General features: G+C 40.2%; 1 long non-coding RNA gene across 1 annotated transcript in view; it reads left to right on the top strand.

Moving 5' to 3' along the window:
- Positions 1-19,371, top strand: part of LOC132534914 (uncharacterized) — a 119,525-nt gene that overhangs the window by 4,774 nt on the left and 95,380 nt on the right. Inside the window, exon 2 of the long non-coding RNA XR_009546671.1 lies at positions 2,774-2,862. This is a non-coding gene — a long non-coding RNA (uncharacterized LOC132534914). The remainder of the gene's footprint in view (positions 1-2,773; positions 2,863-19,371) is intronic.

Here is a 19,371-nt window from a genome sequence, read left to right as displayed (position 1 = left end):
TACTCACACAAAGTGTCATTGTATGGTGCTGGTCTGTGGGAGACAAATGAAAGGGATTCCGGAATCAACGGCAAGTTATTTTTATCCAGAAAGGGCTGAAATGCCTTTATTTTCCATCTTGGAACATAAACCTTAACGGATCATTGTGCTGCAGCGTGTTTTCATTTACTCTGGTATTCAGCATCTAGGAGGGAGATTTCTGAGAGACCTAGACTCAGAAAGACTGGAATCCAGGAAGCCAGGCTCTGCTGGTGGATCTTCTCCTAAGATGGCAATCTGCTGGGTTATGGCGGCCTTCCCCAACGTTGGTCTAGTCAGTGGTCTCTGAGAGTTTTCTTCCTCCTCAGAGGCCACCTTCTCCTTCCAGCTCACTACTGGCTTCCTAGGTCCTCACACTCTGCTTCTCAGTCAAACCCTCAGCCTTCTTATACCCTAACATGGTCCAACTCAGAAATATCACCTTAACTTACTTCAAGACAAGTCTCTGGAGTGTGTACACACTTAGAGGAGTACACACTCTAGAGATTATGTAGAGTAAGATGTGTGAAATGGAAGGAAACCTTTCAAGTTTTGTGTTTATTGAAGCAGAATTCACACGTGGCATAATATTCATTTCAGGCTTACAATAGGATGATGAGACATTTCTAAGCAATGCAAAAGCATCTCCACAATGTCTAGCCCCAACCTACTCTCATTATTTTTTCAAATTCGCCATACAATCTTATTGCCTACAGAGCCCAGGATGTACACTCTATTCCTATCTATTTGCATTTTATTTTCTATTTTTATTTATTATTTATTCAAAGATTCACTTGTGGAGATAGAGAGAGATAGAAGAGAGAGACAACAGAACACTGCTTCGCTCTGGCATATGGCAGTGCTGGTACTGAACATGGGGCCTCTAGGGTCTCAGATAGGCTAGTTCAATCCTATGCTCTAATGCCAAGCTATCTTCCCAGCTCTGGGCTGTTTTGTTTTTTGCGTTTTTTGTTTGTTTGTTTTTTAATCTTATTACTTTGATCAATTCCCTTCACTCTCTGGTAGCCACCACCAAGTTGTCTATAACAATGAGCTTTGTTTTAAATTGGTTTTTAGATTCCATATTTATAAGTGAAATCATATGATATACATCTTTGTCTTAGAACTATTCATCTTTAGTTTTAATCTAAAAATAGGAGATTCATTTTAATATTGACTATATACATCACTCAAGCTTCCTTGGTTGATCTGCATACATCGCAAGCACACAAACAAACAAAAACCAGTGAAATTCTGCAATACAGAGGGCCTCTACATAGAGGCTCTGTTTCTCCTATCCCTTTTAGCATGTCATGGTATTAGAAGGCTGGTTATATATACAACTGGTAGCTTTACAAACCAACTTATATAAGGTTTTTTTAAATTTTTTTTTTGCCTCCAGGATTATCACTGGGGCTTGGTGCCTGCACCATAAATCCACTGCTCCTGGAGGCCTCCCCCCCCCCCACTTTTTGTTGCCCTTGTTGTTGTAGCCTTGTTGTGGTTATTATTGTTGTTGATGATGTCGTTCGTTGTTGGACAGGACAGAGAGAAATGGATAGAGGAGGGGAAGACAGAGGGGGCAGAGAAAGATAGACACCTGCAGACCTGCTTCACCGCCTGTGCAGCGATTCCCCTCCAGGTGGGGAGCTGGGGGCTCCAACCAGAATCCTTATGCTGGTCCTTGCGCTTTGTGCCACGTGTGCTTAACCCGCTGCGCTACAGCCCAACCCCCCAGATTATATAAGTTTAATCAAAAAGTTGTCATGAACTGGACAAGTGAATTAGTAGACTTCCTGAAATAAAATCTAATCATGGACAACAGACAAGAAAGACATGAAGAAAAACACAATTCCTTCTCTCACTCCTAGAACAAATACATTGAAGTCAAAACAATAATTATATTTGGCAAAATAAATTCTCAGAGTATCAACAGTATGTTAAATATATTTACACTGGCACTGTAGTGTTTCATAGATAAAGAGATTAACATTGTCATTAATGTGGTAAGTGCTCAGAGTTAGTACAGTAGTCAGTACTAATACACTTTAGCTTGTGAATATTTTTTATTTTTAAAACATTTTATTTATTATTTGATAGAGACAGAGAGACATTGAGAAGGAGAGATGGAGATAGAGAGGGAGAGAGATAGACACCTGCAGCCCTGCTTCACCACTTGTGAAGCTTTCCCCCTGCAGGTGACTTGAACCTGGGTCCTTGTGCACTGTAATGTGTGCGCTTAATCAGGTGTGCCACTGCCTGGTCCCCCTAGTAAATATTTTGTAAATACGAATTTTGTTTACTTATTTATTTGAGATAGAGACAGTGGGAAATTTAGGAGGAATCGGGGAGATAGAGCAGGAGAAAGAAAGACACATGCAACACTGCTCTACCACTTGTGAGGCTTCCCCCCTGCAGGCGGGGGTCAAAGGCTTGAACCCGGGTCCTTATACACTGCAATGTGTGTGCTCAAGCCGGTGCACCCTAGCTAGTAAATCTACTGTATAAACAAATATGCATGTACTAGAGGTAGTGTTCAGATACTGGCAATCAGCTTCACTAAGTAAACAGTGTAGTTTAGGGGATACATATAATTTCCCTGAGTTAACACCCCAATAATGACAGTTACTCCCCAGGTCTAATTTGAGAATGAATAAAATAATAGTAATTATGTAGAACAGTATTTAACATATAGCAACTACTCAGGAAATGTTTGCCCACCCCATTTCTTACTTTGTTTCTTCTGGGAAACTAGGGAGGACACGAGGTTCAAGATGGCGCTCCTTCTCTACCACATGCTTCTACAGCCCCTCCCCCCAAGAGCAGTCCCTTGTGACTGAGAAGGTAAGCTTGTATTTTTTAACACGTCACTAATAGGCTGTTCTTGGCTCTTAAGAAGAGAGGAGGTTTGAGGGTATATGTGTTTAGAAACCCCTAGCAGGCCGTTCTTGTGGCTTTTTAACAACTGTGCAATAAATGGTTGTGACTTGGTTTTATTCCAGTTCCCTCAGACTTCTTTCTTTCTTTTTCTTTTTGCATCAGAAGGTATACCCTCACAGTGCCACAAGTGGCAGCAATTAACCCCCCATAATGCAACTCAGCCAAAGGTCTCAAAAGTGAATGAACCATGGAAACTAAGAAACTCCCACAGAGAAGTGGGACCTGGCCTTTGGCTGCAGGTTTGGCACAGTCCCGCTATGTTATAAATGAGGCCCTGTGTGGGAGTGAGGAAGGAGATGAACTGGGAAGGAGGCTCAGTCCTGGTGGCCATTTTGCACATTATAAGATGAAAACTGGTGAGGTCATCAAAGCATGACAGTCGTAATCTTTCTCTAGCAATTCTCACCCATAACTGTTGCTCAGAGTAGGATTCAGGTGATCTCAATAAAACCGGGTCCGCTTTTGAAGGAACGTTGGCCAGTTTACACACAGGGACATCCTTCACTCCTCAGACACCCATTCTAAAAGTCAGAGGCTGCACAGAATGGAAAGCTCTAAAACAATTAGAGCCTGGCAGTAGCACGCCCAATTAAGAGCACATGTTCCTATGAACAAGGACTCAGATATAAGCCCCTAGTCCCACCTGCATGGGAGAAGCTTCACGAGCAATGAAGTAGGTCTGCAGGTGTCTTTCTTTCTCCCTAACCCCCTCTCTTCTTTCAATTTCTCTCTGTCCTAACAAGTAGTAAAAAAAAAAAAAAAATTAAAATATTTTTTCAAAAGGAAACATACAGGAGGAGGAGAAGGAGGAAGGAAAATGGAGCTCTGGAGATAGCACAGTAGTTTACACAACAGACTTTATGCCCTGAGGCTCTGTGGTCCCAGGTTCAATTTCCAGCACCAGCATAAAGCAGAGCTGAGCAGAGTTCTAGTTAAACACACACACACACACACACACACACACACACACACACACACACACACACACACACACACACAGAGAGAGAGAGATTCATGAGAGCTTCACTCACAGATCTAAGCCGGGAAATGCAATGAAAAGCAAGTGAGATTTTTAAAGATGTATAGATCGAAAGAGGCTTGCTATGAAAATAACCCCCAACAAAAGGTGTAGTGAGCTGGAGTGACTGGAACACAGTTGGCAAGGAATCTCCTGCTCTGGCCCACTGCTCTCCCGGTGACCTCACTGCTGTGCTTTCCCCGCAGCTCCTTCCAGACAGGTGACCAACCTGTGAGTCAGAGTAGCCGGGGAGGAGACAGCTGATACAAAGAATACACCCATTCCCATAACCTGAAGGCCTTGACCTGAGGCCTGGTGGGGTAACTCTGAGGACAAAGCAGCCTTTGTCCCTCTAACCTTCCCACAGGTGGTGAGGAACACATTCCTTCCCTTCCCGTTTCTACCATCTGCCACACAGGGTCCCAAATCTTTTAAATTTTCTGCAAGCCACCCACCTCTGGTTTCTGGTTATATCCCTTGAGTTTCAGATTAACTCTTAATTTTTATGACTCTGCCTTCACCTTGCCTTTGTAAGAGTGAACTCCCAGAGCCCATGTGGCAGTTCCTCAGCCTGTAGATGATAAAGTATTTCTGAGAATTTTCCATCCTGTCAACTACTCTTATTTTCACACACACACACACACACACACACACACACACACACACACACACACACACACACACACACACCCCAACTCTTTTCATGGGCTTACTTTGATTCTGAAACAAAACAAAAAGTCTTCAGAAGTAGGCAGACCTAAGTGAGGGCCCTTTAACATACAGTTACCTATCTGAACCACATTTCCTTCTTTGCAAAAGGAATAAATCTACTTCATTGAGTTGTTATGCTGCGCAAATGGAATAATGAAATAAATTGTCTTTTAATGGACCTGAAAGATAACACGTACCCAATAAACATTAGTTAACTTTCCTTTATCCATTCTACACTATATACTCCCTCAATATTTCTAATTTTTAATATAAGTGTTATGCAAATTGTATTGATTTACTGTTAGTTTACAGCTCTGCTTTTTTGGAAAATGATAACATATTGGAAATTACACATTGAAAAGTATTTGAAAGATAACAAAAATCAAATCTGACCTTTGTCATTGAAATTTTAGCCTATATTTTCTTTTCTCAGAATGTAAACACATACGTGTGTTTTTGATAATAGCCCTACTTTTGTATTCAGTTAAGTTTACATATAGTAACATGCACAGGTTTTTAAAAATGTATTTAAACTTTTTCACAAATAGGCTTTAGTTATTAAATTTGATATCTGTGCAGGCAACAACCCAGGGATCTTCTGTATTTTCCTCACGTAGGCAATCATATTTTGCTCTTTCCTTTTTTGATAGTGTGAGAGAGGCAGAAAGATCAAGAGAGATGGAATGGACAGACACCTGCAGCACTTCTCCACAGCTTACGGAACTTCTCCCTTGTAGCTGGGAGCCAGGAGCTTGAACTCAGGTCTTTGTACAGGATAACATGGGTTTCACTGGATGTGCTACCACCTAGCCCCAAAACTCACTTTTCTACTTTCTATGATCACAAGTTTGCTCTGTCTGATCTTGAATTCTATAACCTGTGGATAGACTACTAAGAAAGATTCTACATCAGATATGGAATATTAGCCTTAGGCTAAATGCTTTTCTACCATTGGCTAATCAAACTTACAAGCAAGGGGCTGGGTGGTGGTGCACTTGGTTGAATGTACACTTTACTGAGTGCTAGGACCTGGAGTGTAACCCCCACACCCTACCTGCAGGGAGGACATTTCACAAGCAGTGAAGCAGGTCTGCAGGTGTCTTTCTCTTTCCCTCTCTACCTCCCCCTCTCCTCTTAATTTCTCTCTGTCCTATCAAATAAAATAGAAAAGATATAGAGAGAAGAAAAATGACCACCAGGAGCAGTAGTTTCATAGCAAGAACCCTGGTGGCAATAAATAGAATAAAAATAAAACTTGGAATCGAGATTCAAAAGGGTCAAGCTATTTCCATGTAACTTACTTCTAGAATATTTTTAGGAATATAAAAATACCCAGCAAATCCACAGTGTCAGGCTTCCAATAAAAGTTACCAGGCACACACAGAAGAAGGAAACTATGAGGCATAAGATGGGGAAAATAAGTTCAAAATTCTCCAGAAATGACACAATAGAATGTATATGCAGGGATACTCAATGAGTAATATTTCCACATGTTTAAAATGCTATAGGAACAACTCAACATGTTAAGTAGCAATACGGAACATACTTAAAAATTATCCCATGTCAACTTTTACTGGGGAAAGCTATAATGCACAAAAGATATACTGAATGGGCCTGGTTACTGATTTAAAACTGTAGAAACACTGAGACATGGAGCACACTTGGAGTCAGCAATAGCAAATGCCCAAAATTAAATACAAGAAAGACAGACTGAACAGACAAAGAACAGAGTGTCTGTGAACTATGGGACCACTTTGACTGCCTGAATAAACATGTATTTGGACTCTCCACAGGGGCAAGCTATGCAACAGAAGAAAAAGGCATTTGAAAAATTATTAATGACTGAAATTGCTCAAAATTTTACTGAAGCTATAAACTCAGTGACCCAAGACACAGAAGTTCATCAAACTTCAAGCACATGGGAATTAAAATTAAAAAATTATACCAAAACACAGCACAAAGACAAAACCTTATAGGTAACAAGGAGAGAAAGACTAGTGAAGTACAAGAGGTCTATTACCTCTGAATGCTTTCTTTAAAAGTTAAATAACAGTAGATTTCTGATCAGAAACAATCCAAGCAAGAAAGCAGTGTACGACATCTTTAAAATAATGAAAGAGAAAAAATTCGTGGGGCCAGGTGGTGGCGCAACTGGTTGAGAGCACATTACAATGTGCAAGGACCTGGGTTTGAGCCCCCAGTCCCCATGTGCAGAGGGAAAGCTTTGCAAGTTGTGAAGCAGTAGCACAGGTGTCTGTCTCTCTCCCTCTCTATCTCCCCCTGCCTTCTTGATTTCTGGCTGTCTCTATCCAATAAATAAATAAAGATACTTTTAAAAAAGTAAAATTAGTTAATCTATAAATCTACAGTGAAAATATCTTTCCAACACAAATACTTTAAGATATAAATTATTGTAGCATTTTTAAATAGTTTATTTATTTTTAACTTTATTTACTTTATTTGATAGGACAAAGTGATATTTATAGGCAAGAAGGAGGTATGGAGGGAGATAGATACCTGCAGACCTGTTTCAACACTTGTGAAGCTTTTCCCCTGCAAGTGGGGACCGACAGCTTGAACCCAAATCCTTGTGCAGTGTAATAATGTGTGCCCTTAAACAGGTGTGCCACCACCTGACCCCTATTATAGCATTTTATCACAAGCAGAATTGGATTATACAAGTCATAAAGTTGTCATCATATTTTCATGCCTGAGGCTCTGAGGTCTCTGGTTCACTCCCCAGCGGTATCACAGTTTCTAAGCAGTGCTCTGGTCTCTCTATCTCTTTCTAACTTTTGTTCTTGTTTCTCTTACATTAAACACACACACACACACACACACACACACACACACACACACACACACACACACTTAATTGCTACCAGGGTTATAGCTGGGGCTTGGTCCCAGCACTATGATTCCCTGTGATCATTTTTTCCTTTTTTTTTTTTTCTTTCTATTTTATTTGATAAGACTGAGAAATTGAAAGGGGAGAGGGAGGTAGAGGGAGAAAGACACCTACAGACCTACTTCATCACAGGTAGAAAATGTGGGCCAGAACTTGGGTCCTTGTGCATGGTAACTTGTGTGCTCAATTGTGTGTGTAAGAGCCTGACGTTAATAAGATAGTCTTTAAAAGTAGTGAACATAAGAAAAATAGTTAACTTTGTGTGGTGATAGGTGCTAACTAGAGTAATTGTGGTTATTTATGATATGTGCATAAAGTGAAGAAAAAGCAACTAAAGGTAAATCATAAGGAATATTCTTCAGACAAATGAAAAATAATATCAGACGATTCATATATAGACAATAGACCTAAAAATCATAGACATAGTAATTATGTGGGGAAATGTCAAATGTTTTTTTAAACTAGTATTTAATTATCTTGGAAAGAACATCAATTGTTTAAAGCCAACATAAGAGCATTGTATTGTGGGTCTTAGTACATATGTAGAAATAAAAGATAAGGCAACAGGTAATAAAAAGTTCAGGATGCAGGGATTGTTATAAGGTTCTTTTAAGTATATGCAACATGGTATAATATTACTTGAAGGTTGACTGTGATAATTTAAACTCACATTCTATGAATCAATAAAACAATAGATAAAAGATAAAATGTAATAACAAAAATATGCAGTTAATCCAAAAGAGAGGTTAAAGAGAGGGAATTGGGACAAAAAACAGATGGAACAAATGAAAAAAAATAGCCAGCTGGTAAATTTAAAACCAACTATATATGTAATCAAGCTAAATAGAAACAGTTTAAATACCTCTAATTAAAAGTCAGATATAAGAGTGATAAAAATAAAGAATCAGGAGCATTATTACCTGTAAGAAATTCACTTCAAATATAAAAATACAAATTGGTCACAATTAAATGATGAAAAAGATTTACAATGTTAATATAATATGACATTAAGCTAGATAAGCTATATTAGGACCAGATTTTTTAAAAAAGGGATTTTTGAGCCACAAAAGCACACAACTCTTTTTTTATTATTATTATTTCTGATTAATAGTAGGTTACAAGGTTGTAAGATTGCAGTGTAGAGCTCCACACCACACCCACCACTAAAGTTCTATGTCCCTACCCTCCCACCTCCCAAAGATAACCACCATAGTTCCCACAAGATTTAGAAACAGTTTAATTGCTTCTGTTTTTTTTTAAGTTTATGTGTACTCAGTGGGTTTTGTTGTTTTTGTGAACTCTTGCTACATGCAAAACAATGTTATGAACACTTTTTTTAAAAAAAAACTTTATTGGGAGATTAATGTTTTACATTCAACAGTAAATACAATAGTTTGTACATGCATAACATTTCTCAGTTTTCCTCATAACAATACAACCCCCACTAGGTCCTCTGTCATCCTTTTTGGACCTGTACTCTCTCCCCCTCACCTATTCCTGAGTCTTTTACCTTGGTGTAATACACCAATTCTAGTTCAGGTTCTACTTGTGTTTTCTCTGCTGATCTTGTTTTTCAACTTCTGCCTGTGAGTGAGATCATCCCATATTCATCCTTCTGTTTCTGCCTTATTTCACTTAACATGATTTCTTCAAGCTCCATCCAAGGTGGGCTGAAAATGGTAAAGTAACCATTTTTAATAGCTGAGTAGTATTCCATTGTGTATATAGACCACAGCTTGCTCAGCCACTCATCTGTTGTTAGACACCTGGGTTGCTTCCAGGTTTAGGCTATTACAAATTGTGCTGCTATGAACATAGGTATACACAAATCTTTTTGGGTGGGTGTGCTGGGTTCCTTAGGATATATCCCCAGGATAGGAAATGCAGGATCATAGGGTAGGTCCATTTCTAGCCTTCTGAGAGTTCTCCAGACTGCTTTCCACAGAGGTTGGACCAATTTACATTCCCACCAGCAGTGCAGGAGGGTTCCTTTGTCCCCACAACCTCTCCAGCATTTGTTGCTGCTACCTTTTCTGATGTATGCCTTTTTCACAGGAGTAAAGTGGAATCTCATTGTTGTTTTTATTTGCATTTCTCTGACAACCAAAGACTTGGAACATTTTTTCATGTATTTCTCAGCATTTTGGATCTCTTCTGTGGTAAATATTCTCTCCATGTCCTCTCCCATTTTTGGATGGGGTCATTTGTTTTCTTGTTGTTGAATTTGGCAAGCTCTTTATATATTTTGGTTATTAGACTCTTGTCTGATATATGGCATGTAAAGATTTTCCCCAATTCTGTGAGGGGTCTCTTTGTTTGGGTATTGGTTTCCTTTGCTGTGCAGAAGCTTTTTAATTTGATGTAGTCCCATAGGTTTATTCTTTAGTCTTCTTTTTTTTATTTTTTATTTTTATTTAAGAAAGGATAAATTAACAAAACCATAGGGTAGGAGGGGTACAACTCCACACAATTCCCACCACCCAATCTCCATATATACCACCCCTTCCCCTGATAGCTTTCCCATTCTCTATCCTTCTGGGACCATGGACCCAGGGTGCAGAAGGTGGGAGGTCTGGCTTCTGTAATTGCTTCCCCGCTGAACATGGGCATTGACTGGTCAGTCCATACTCCCAGTCTGCCTCTCTCTTTCCCTAGTAGGGTGGGTCTCTGGGGATGCGGAGCTCCAGGACACACTGTTGGGGTCTTCAGTCCAGGGAAGCCTGGCCGGCATCCTGATGGCATCTGGAACCTGGTGACTGAAAAGAGAGTTAACATACAAAGCCAAACAAATTGTTGAGCAATCGTGGACCCAAAGCTTGGAATAGTGGACACTGCAAACTCTGGTGTACTTCTGCTTTCAGGTATATATTTTGCAGTAGTTTATGGATACGTGTGAACATATGCTCTCTCTCACTGAAACTAGTGTATAACTAGGTTTTGGGACTTTGTTAGAAAGTGAACCACCTGGTATGGAATTAGAGAATACTATGAAAGGAAAGGTCTCACCCGAGTAATGATGCTGAAGGGTAGTCATTCCACACATGAAGTCTCTGGACATAGTCTGAGGTGAAGCATGTTGAGGTGGTAATTGTTGTGTTGATTAGGTTGCAATCGGCAGATGCAATATTATTTGATATGGATTGGAAGTTGCCTTAGTCTTCTTTGGAACTGGATTCATTTCATTGAAGATGTCTTTAAAATTTATATGGAAAAGAGTTCTGCCTATATTTCCCTCTAAGTATCTGGTAGTTTCTGGTCTAACATCCAAGTCCTTGATCCACTTAGAATTTACTTTTGTGTTTGGTGAAATATAGTGGCTCAGTTTCATTATTCTGCATCTTTTTTTTTAATATTTATTTTATTTATTCCCTTTTGTTGCCCTTGTTGTTGTTTTATTGTTGTAGTTATTATTGTTGTTGTCATTGTTGGATAGGACAGAGAGAAATGGAGAGAGGAGGGGAAGACAGGAGGAGAGAAAGATAGACACCTGCAGACCTGCTTCACCGCCTGTGAAGCGACTCCCCTGCAGGTGGGGAGCCGGGGTTCGAACCGGGATCCTTATGCCGGTCCTTGTCCTTTGCGCCACCTGCGCTTAACCCGCTGCGCTACAGCCCGACTCCCTATTCTGCATCTTTCTTTTTTTTTTTTTATTTAAGAAAGGATTAGTGAACAAAAACATAAGGTAGGAGGGGTACAACTCCACACAATTCCCACCACCCAATCCCCATAACCCACCCCCTCCCATGTTAGCTTTTCCATTCTTTAGCCCTCTGGGAGCATGGACCCAGGGTCGTTGAGGGTTGCAGAAGGTAGAAGGTCTGGCTTCTGTAATTGCTTCCCCGCTGAACATGGGTGTTGACTGGTCGGTCCATACTCCCAGTCTGCCTCTCTCTTTCCCTAGTAAGGTGTGTCTCTGGGGAAGCTGAGCTCCAGGACACATTGGTGGGGTCTTCAATCCAGGGAAGCCTGGCCAGCATCCTGGTGGCATCTGGAACCTGGTGATTGAAAAGAGAGTTAACATACGAAGCCAAACAATTTGTTGAGCAATCATGGATCCCAAGCTTGGAATAGTGGAGAGGAAGTGTTAGGGAGGTACTCACTGCAAACTCTAGTGTACTTCTGCTTTCAGGTATATATTTTGCAGTATTTTATGGATACGTGTGCACATAAGCTCTCTCTCACAGAAACTGGTGTATATCTAGATTATGGGACTTAGTTAGAAAGTGAACTACCTGAGATGAAATTAGAGTGTACTATAAAAGGAAAGGTCTCACCCGAGTGATGAAGTTGAAGGGTTGTCATTCCACACGTGAAGTCTCTGGATACAGTCTGAGGTGAAGCATGCTGAGGTGGCAATCGTTGCTTTGGTTAGGTTGTGATCGGCGGATGCAATATTATTTGGTTTGGATTGGGAGATGCACACAGGAAAGTGGGCCCTATCCAAGGGTTCCAGGACTGGGGGAAGTAGGGGCTCTATAGTGAAGATGTGAGGTTTCCAACACCGTTTATTGAAGAGACTCTCCTTTCCCCATTTAATAGTCTGGGCACCTTTGTCAAAGATTAGCTGTCCATAGGTGTGGGGGCTTACTTCTGGGCTCTCAATTCTATTACACTGGTCAGTGTGTCTATTCATGTTCCAGTACCAAGCAGTTTTGATGACAATGGCCATATAATACAATTTGAGGTCTGAGATTGTGATGCCTCCGGTTCTGTTCTTTTTTCTCAAGATTGTTTTGGCAATTCTAGGTCTTTTCTGGTTCCAGATAAACCTTTGTAGCATTTGTTCTATTCTCTTAAAAAATGTGGTTGGAATCTTGATGGGGATAGCATTAAATTTGTATATGGCTCTGGGTAGTATATCCATTTAATGATGTTAATTCTTCCAACTCATGAACATGGAATATCTTTCCACTTCTTTGTGTCTTTTTCAATTTCCTTGAGTAGTGACTCATAATTTTCAGTATACAAGTCTTTCATTTCTTTGGTTAGGTTTATTCCTAGATATTTTACTGTTTTTGTTGCTATAGTAAAAGGAATCGATTTCTGGATTTCATCTTCTAACTTAGTGTTTGCATAGAGGAATGCCACTGACTTTTGTATGTTAATTTTGTAGCTTGACACCTTACTGTATTGCCAGGTGATTTCCAAAAGTTTCTTGCTGGATTCTTTAGGTTTTTCTATGTATATTATCATGCCATCTGCAAATAGGGAGAGTTTCACTTTTTCTCTTTCAATCTCTATCCCTTCAATTCCTTGCTCCTGCCTGAGTACTATGGCAAGAACTTCCAACACTGTGTTGAATAGTAATGGTGATAGTGGGCAGCCCTGTCTAGTACCTGATCTGAGGGGGAAATACTCACCATTGACTATGATGTTGGCTGTAGGTTTGCTATATATAGACTTGACTATCTTGAGGAATTTTCCATCTATTCCCATTTTTTGTAGAGTTTTGATCATGAAGGAATATTGGATTTTGTCAAAGGCTTTTTCTGCATCTATTGATATGACCATGTGGTTTCTGGTCTTGCTTTTATTGATGTGGTGGATCACGTTGATTGATTTATGTATATTAAACCAACCTTGCATCCCTGTGATAAACCCCACTTGGTCATGATGAACAATCTTTTTAATATACTGCTGTATCCAGTTGGCTAGAATTTTGTTCAATATTTTAGCATCTATGTTCATCAGAGATATTGGTCTGTAATTTTCTTTTTTGGTTGTGTCCCTGTCTGTTTTTGGTATCAGAGTGATGTTGGCTTCCTGTGTTTTCAATCTTCTGGAAGACTTTTAAAAGTAGAGGTATTAACTCTTCATTCAAGATTTTGTAGAATTAATTTGTAAAACCATCTGGTCCAGGACTTTTATTCTTGGGAAGGTTTTTGATAACTGGTTCAATTTCATTGGCTGTGATGGGCCTGTTCATATTATCTAGTTCCTCTTTATTTATAAATTTTGGAAGTTGGTAGGTATCTAGGAAATCATCCTTTTCTTCCAGGTTCTCTAGCTTGGTGGCATACCGTTGTTCATAGAAGCCTTGCATGCATGATATGTTGAATTTCTGTGGTGCCTGTTGTGGTATCTCCTCTTTCATTTACAATTCGATTTATTTGTGTCTTCTCCCTTTTTTATTTTGTGAGTTTGGCTAAAGGTTTATTGATTTTGTTCAGCTTTCAAAGAACCAACATTTACTTTCATTGATCTTTTGTGTGGTTTTCTTATTTTCAATATTATTTATTTCTGCTCTAACTTTAGTTACTTCTGTCCTGGTTGCTTTAGGGTTCCTTTGTTCTTCTTTTTCTAGGGTTTTAAGCTGTGCAATCAGGTTGTTTATTTGTGCTTATTTCCTAATGTGTGCTTGTATGGCTATGAACTTCCCTCTCAGTACTGGATTGAACCTAGGACCTCCGAGCCTCAGGCATGAACATCTCTCTTCTCTCTCCCTTTTTTTTTTTTTTTTTTTTTTTACCAGAGCACTGCTCAGCTCTGACTTATGGCAGTGTGGGCGATTGAACCTGGGACTTGAGAGCCTCAGGCATGAAAGTCTCTTTGCATAATCATTATGCTATACTCCACCCTCTTTTTTTTTTTTGCCTCCAGGGTTATTGCTGGGGCTTGGTGCCTGCACTATGAATCCACTGCTCCTGGAGGCCATTTTTCCCATTTTGTTGCCATTCTTGTTATTGTTGTTGAAGAGGACAGAAAGAAATCAAGAAAGGAGGGAACACAGAGAGGGGGAAAGATAGACACCTGCAGACCTGCTTCACCTCCCATGAAGCAACTCCCCTACAGGTGGGGAGCAGGAACTAGAACCCAGATCCTTGTGCTGGTCCTTGCACTTTGTACCATGTGCGCTTAACCTGATGTGCTACCGCCCGGCCCCAAGCATCTCTTTATATAACCATAATGCTATCTCCTCAGGCAGCCCCCCTTTAGACATATATAACTTTGCAAGTCCGCAACTATTTCCTGAGACCATACCCTTTACTGTTGAGACTGATTTAACTGTGCTAGGAGGCAGCTAGTGCTCTCTTAGGAAGAGTGTATTTTATCGGTTTGGGTGAGCTATGCCTATGGGGATCTAGAATCTGTGAAGACTCCAGAAACAGGGGCAGCAGAAAAGAATCAGGATTTCCTCTACATCTCTTGTTTCTCCTCTCTGTATTTCTGTACCATTTCCCTTCCATCTGAAGGTGATGTCTACTGCGTTTCTTGTTCCATGACAGGAAACACAGCCTTGCAAAAAGGTCCACAGTTGGTCACACATCACCACAGTTGTTCACTGCTGGAGCCAGTTGGTCACACATCAGAGATCAAATCACTTGTTTTCTCTATTGCAGTGAGAAACTCTGGGGTGACTCACCATTGGAGTGTACACATTACTATGCACAAGGAGGACCTGGGCTAGAACCCTGGGCCAGAACCCTGGGCTATAGCACAGGAGCACCTATAGGAAGGAAGCTTCACAACCAACAGAATGGTGCTGCAGTATCTCTCCTCTCTATGTATCTTTCTCTCTCCTTATCTCTCTCTCTCTCCGTCTCTCATCCTTTATCTGGAAGAAATAAAAAACATGGCCACTGAGAGCACTTGATTTGTCCAGGCACCAAGACACAGGTTTAGAAAAAAAAAAATCCCAAGAATAGAACTTTGATTAGCCCAGTGTGAGTCAAATGCCTCCTCCTGACTGTAACTTTGGAAAAAAAAACATTTATTTACTTTTAAATTCTGTTTTTCTTTTAATAATTAATCAATTAGATAGACACAAATGGAGAGAAACTGATAGGGGAAGAGAGAGATAGAGAAGGGGGGGGAGAGAGAGAGAGAGAGAGAGAGAGAGAGAGACCTGTAATACTGCTTCAACACTGCTGAAGCTTTCCCCCTGCAGGTGGGGACCAGGGGCTTGAACCCAGGTCCTTGCACATTGTAACATGTGCACTCTACCAGGTGTACTACCACCTGGCCCCAAAGAGAGTTACTCACTTAATAGGAGTTTCTCTTGTAGGAAGAACAGCCAGTGGCCATAGAGAAGAGTCTGAGCAAGCAACTCAATGTTTTATTTTATTGAGTCAAAGTTTATGTATGTAATAATTTTAATTCATTTTTTCATGCTTCCCTCCAACATGATTTGTGTTTTCATCAATGATCAATGGTTTATATAAATAACTGCTTCAAAAAAAAAGAAAAGAAAAGAAAAGAAAAAGAAAAGACATCTCTCTAGTCCTATCTATTACAGCAAGAGTTTCGGTTAAATATGGATATGTCAAATGTTGGAGGGGGAGAGTTTAATGTTCTGTTTTTTTTTTTTTTTCTAAAATATAACATCTCTCCTCTCAATATATCTTTGATTCATTCCTCTACTACTCTTTTCTTCTGCTTCTACTTTGGGGTGTTCTCAGGATTTGAGCTCAGCACATGGAAGACTCACCAACTCTCATTATTTTACTTAGTACTTTGGTAATAATGATTTCCAATATCTTCATATTTCTTCCTAACTAATCACCCACTCTGTTTTTTAAATATTTATTTATTTATTTTCTCTTTTGTCCTTGTTTTTTTTGTTATTGTAGTAGTTATTGTTGTTGTTATTGATGTCATCGTTGTTGGATAGGACGGAGAGAAATGGAAAGAGGAGGGGAAGACAGAGAGGGAGAGACAAAGATAGACACCTGCAGACCTACTTCACCACCTGTGAAGCAACTCCCTGCAGGTGGGGAGCCGGGGGCTCGAACCGGGATTCTTGCGGTGGTCCTTGTGCTTTGTGCCACATGCACTTAACCCGCTGCGTTACAGCCTGACTCCCACCCGCTCTGTTTTTAATATCAGAATTCTTATACTATTTACGGCCTGAAACTGAGAACTCAACTTGAACTATGTTTTTTCTTTCTTTTGCTCAAGTCAATCTTTTGAAAAGAGCCCTGGCCACACATACAAACATCTCTCTCTCCCATCTGGCTACCAGCAATCTCTCCTACTCAGTCCATCCAAGGCAACAAATGGTGGACTCTTAGCTCCCAAACGTAGATTGAAGTTTTTAAGTCACAATATAAGGATGAATTAATGTCAGCCCTAATTTCAAATCCCTTAAGTGGGCCAAGTTTTTACTTTTTATTTTTGACCGGAGCCATACAATCAGGGTTCAGACTCACACAGAAATGTGAACAGCTGTTAGTTCTTATGGGTGGGGTGTTTAATGAGGATCTGGAAAGAGAAATCTGTAGGTGGTCAGTACATGATTCATTGATGCATCATAGAAGTTCAAGAGTTATCTGAAATCAAAATTTGGGGTATATTCCATAAGCTGTTGATAAAATTTTGGGTCAGATATTTTTCTTGAGTAAATAAAGATGGATTTTTTTTTCTGGAAAATTTCATAGGATGATGTTATAAAAATTCTGAAAAGTTAGAGGAAAGAGAATTTATCCTATATTTTAGGCTTTCATGTAAATAAAAGTCACAACAAACAGCATCATTTTCAGACTCTCATTTTTCATCATCTAAACATCCCCAGTGTGACTTTACTGACCTCCAAGTTCCTGTTGCTTCCCATAGCTGGAGTGACATCAGCACAGTGACTTTGGGACACTGGTTTTTCCCAGATGTGAGTCCAGAAGTTCTGAGTACTCTTAGCACAAGCTTTTTTTTTGGATTAGGGAAAGTAAGCTTACTGGTTTAGAGGAGACTTCTCTGTAGCTTAAAAGAGTGTCCTGGGAGTTGGGCTGTAGCACAGCGGGTTAAGAGCATGTGGCGCAAAGCGCAATCACCGGCGTAATGATCCCAGTTCAAGCCTTGATTGCTTCACAAGCAGTGGAGCAGGTCTGCAGGTGTCTGTTCTCTCCCCCTCTCTGTCTTCCCCTCCTTTCTCCATTTCTCTCTGTCCTATCCAACAATGAGGACAATGATAATAACTACAACAAGGGCAACAAAAGGAAATAATTTTTTTAAAGTGTCCCAGTTGCATCCAGGATAACGTTAAACTCAAAGCAAACAAGTCAAAGTGATTTTTTGTTTTGTTTCTTAGATTTTAGATATTTTGATTTAGTATTCCAGGGTGACATGTATCAGGCCCCATCCAGTCTGAGCTCTCACATTCTACACTACATTTATACAAGTTCCCCTTTTCTCCTTTCTTTTTTTCTTTCTTTCTCTCCTCCCCTCCCCAACCATCAACTTGCAATATAATCTCAGTGCCTCTGGGTTTATGCAACTGTTGTTGTCTTTGGCTTTTCTGAGTAGTAACAGCTTATTCACTTGCCGAAGTTCAGCTGAAATATTTTCTCTTTTATGAAGTCTTCCCCTCAATTTTCCCTTCTCCTCTTCTGCTGATATAATTGTTCCTTCTTAAGTGAACTCACAACACTTGGACTCTTTATTATTTTTTTATACTTATTTATTTTCCATTTTGTTGCCTTTGTTCTTTATTGTTGTTGTAGTTATTATTATTTTAATATTTATTTATTTATTCTCTTTTGTTGTCCTTGTTTTATTGTTGTAGTTATTATTGTTGTCGTCATTGTTTGATAGGACAGAGAGAAATGGAGAGAGGAGGGAAGACAGAGAGGGGGAGAGAAAGACAGACACCTGCAGACCTGCTTCATCGCTTGTGAAGCGACTCCCCTGCAGGTGGGGAGCCAGGGGCTTAAACCCGGATTCTTCTACCCAGTGCTTGGGTTTTGCGCCATGTATGCTTAACCGGCTGCACTACCATCCCACTCCCCGACTACATCCCACTCTTTATTTTTCAACAACATTTTAACAGATAAGTGGGACACCTCCTTTATGCCAAGTTTAAATGTTTGCTTCTTATATAGTGTGAAAAGATATTTATTTATTATTAAATAGAGTTAGAAATTAAGAGGGCAGGAGAGACAGAGAGGGAGAGACAGAGAGACACCTGCAGACCTGCTTCACCACTTGTGAAGCTTTCCCCTTGCTGATGGGGACCAGGGGCCTGAACCCTGGTCCTTGTGCATTGTAATGTGTGCACTTAGCCAGGTGCGCCACCACCTGACCCCTGCTAAACTAATGCTCCAGAGCGACTTCTACTCACATTTCCAACTGAATAACATCCTCAGAACTCAGTTCAGGGCTGGGGAAATGGCTCATCTTGTAGGGCATGTGTCTTGCCATGTCAACGGCCAGTTTTGAGGCCTAGTACCACATAGTCATGGCACTGAGGGAAGTTCTGGTGCTGTGGTATTTCTACCTCTTTGTCTCTCTTATCTAAGTGAAAATATAGCTTGGGGACAGTGAAATCACCCACATTCAAGGCCTTGGCACTGTAATAAAATACAAATCCAAAGTGTCCTGCCAATGGTAGGTTACCTTGTAGAGAACAGACTTTGACAAGTGTAAGGAACTGTGTTCAAGCCCCTGGAACATGTGGAAGCCGTGTACTGCAGTAGAAGTGCCATACATAGTGGAGCAGTGATGTGTTTTCTCTCTCTCTCTCTCTCATTAATCTTATTCTCTCAGAAGTTATAAGGGGGAAAAACTCCACTAGGAGCTATAGAATCTCTCATATACAAAGCCCTGGCACAAAACAAATAAATGAATAATGAAATATATAAAACTTAGCTCAGATGTTCTCCGACATTCAAATGATCCCTTGTACCCTGAAGTTGGGTTCAGAAGCTGTTCTGCATGCAGCCAGATTGTCCAGACCCTACCCCCCTTGGAACTGCCTGCTAATTTGTCTCCCTCACCAGCTTGTAAATTCCCCCATGGAAAGGGTTGTATCTGATACATATCTGCATTAAGAGCACCTAACATTCAT

Source organism: Erinaceus europaeus, chromosome 20 (genome assembly GCF_950295315.1).
Source record: "Erinaceus europaeus chromosome 20, mEriEur2.1, whole genome shotgun sequence".
NCBI classification, from domain to species: Eukaryota; Metazoa; Chordata; class Mammalia; order Eulipotyphla; family Erinaceidae; genus Erinaceus; species Erinaceus europaeus.
Note: the sequence above shows the minus strand (reverse complement) of the source record. Positions and strands in the feature narration are given on the sequence as shown.